At 34.6% G+C, this 937-nt stretch overlaps 1 non-coding gene across 1 annotated transcript; it reads left to right on the forward strand.

The window, feature by feature from the left end:
- The first annotated feature begins 509 nt into the window (after positions 1-509).
- On the forward strand, positions 510-616 carry LOC111812241. Its single transcript, XR_002817796.1, has one exon. It is a non-coding gene; the product is annotated as a U6 spliceosomal RNA (small nuclear RNA).
- The last annotated feature ends 321 nt before the right edge of the window (positions 617-937 follow it).

The following is a 937-nucleotide window of genomic DNA, read 5'->3' on the forward strand; positions in this document are numbered from 1 at the left end:
AGTAACAATACACAATGTACTAACCATTGTTACTCTCCTACAATATTGTTTTGAGATTTTGTACCATTGTTTTTATATTTTTCATTAAAATAAAAATAATTGATGTCAGAAAAAAGATCCTGTAGAATATGAAGAGAAAAATTTTCAAAAATTTGAAAAAATGTGAATAAACCATTACATAATTTTACACAGCAATTAAGAAATGTAACCATATACAGCATTGCAGCAGGACAGTCGTGTGACATTTTTTTCTTGTATCTTGTTTTTATTTATTCTCCCCCCCCCTTTTTTTAAAGTAACATTTACTTGAGAGAGAGGATGGCAGTAATTGGTATGAAATGACAAGCAGTACATATTTATAAAACCAAAATGGCAGGCATTTCAATCATCACCATACCATTGCACATTGCAATCTTTGGTACAGCTCCTTAGATCACAATTATCAGTATTTATAGATAGTCAGTGTAAGAATCCTACCAAATAACTGTTATTTTCAAAAACATGCTGCAGTGCTCGCTTCGGCAGCACATATACTAAAATTGGAACGATACAAAGAAGATTATCATGGCCCACGCGCAAGGATGACACGCAAATTCCTGAAGCATTCCACATTTTTACAAAATGAGGAGAAGGAGCAAAATGCAACCTCAGAACCCAACATAACCAGTAAAAAGTGCAGAGGACATTAACACAGAACAAATTGGGAATCACGGAGCTGAAAGCAATGAATCAATGGCTTCTGAAATAAAAAAAGAGATGCAGAAAGGTATACAGGAACTCATATGGGAAATAAAAAAAGAAATCCCTGAATTAATAACATCTGCAGTAAAGAATCGAACGCAGAAACACAAGGAGGAAACCCAGGGCCCATCCAGAACAAGTACAGAGGACGATAGCTCGGCTCAAATGCATGAATTAATAGTGTCGATATTAAAGA

This window comes from Octodon degus, unplaced genomic scaffold, assembly GCF_000260255.1.
Source record: "Octodon degus isolate 3935 unplaced genomic scaffold, OctDeg1.0 scaffold00117, whole genome shotgun sequence".
NCBI lineage: Eukaryota > Metazoa > Chordata > Mammalia > Rodentia > Octodontidae > Octodon > Octodon degus.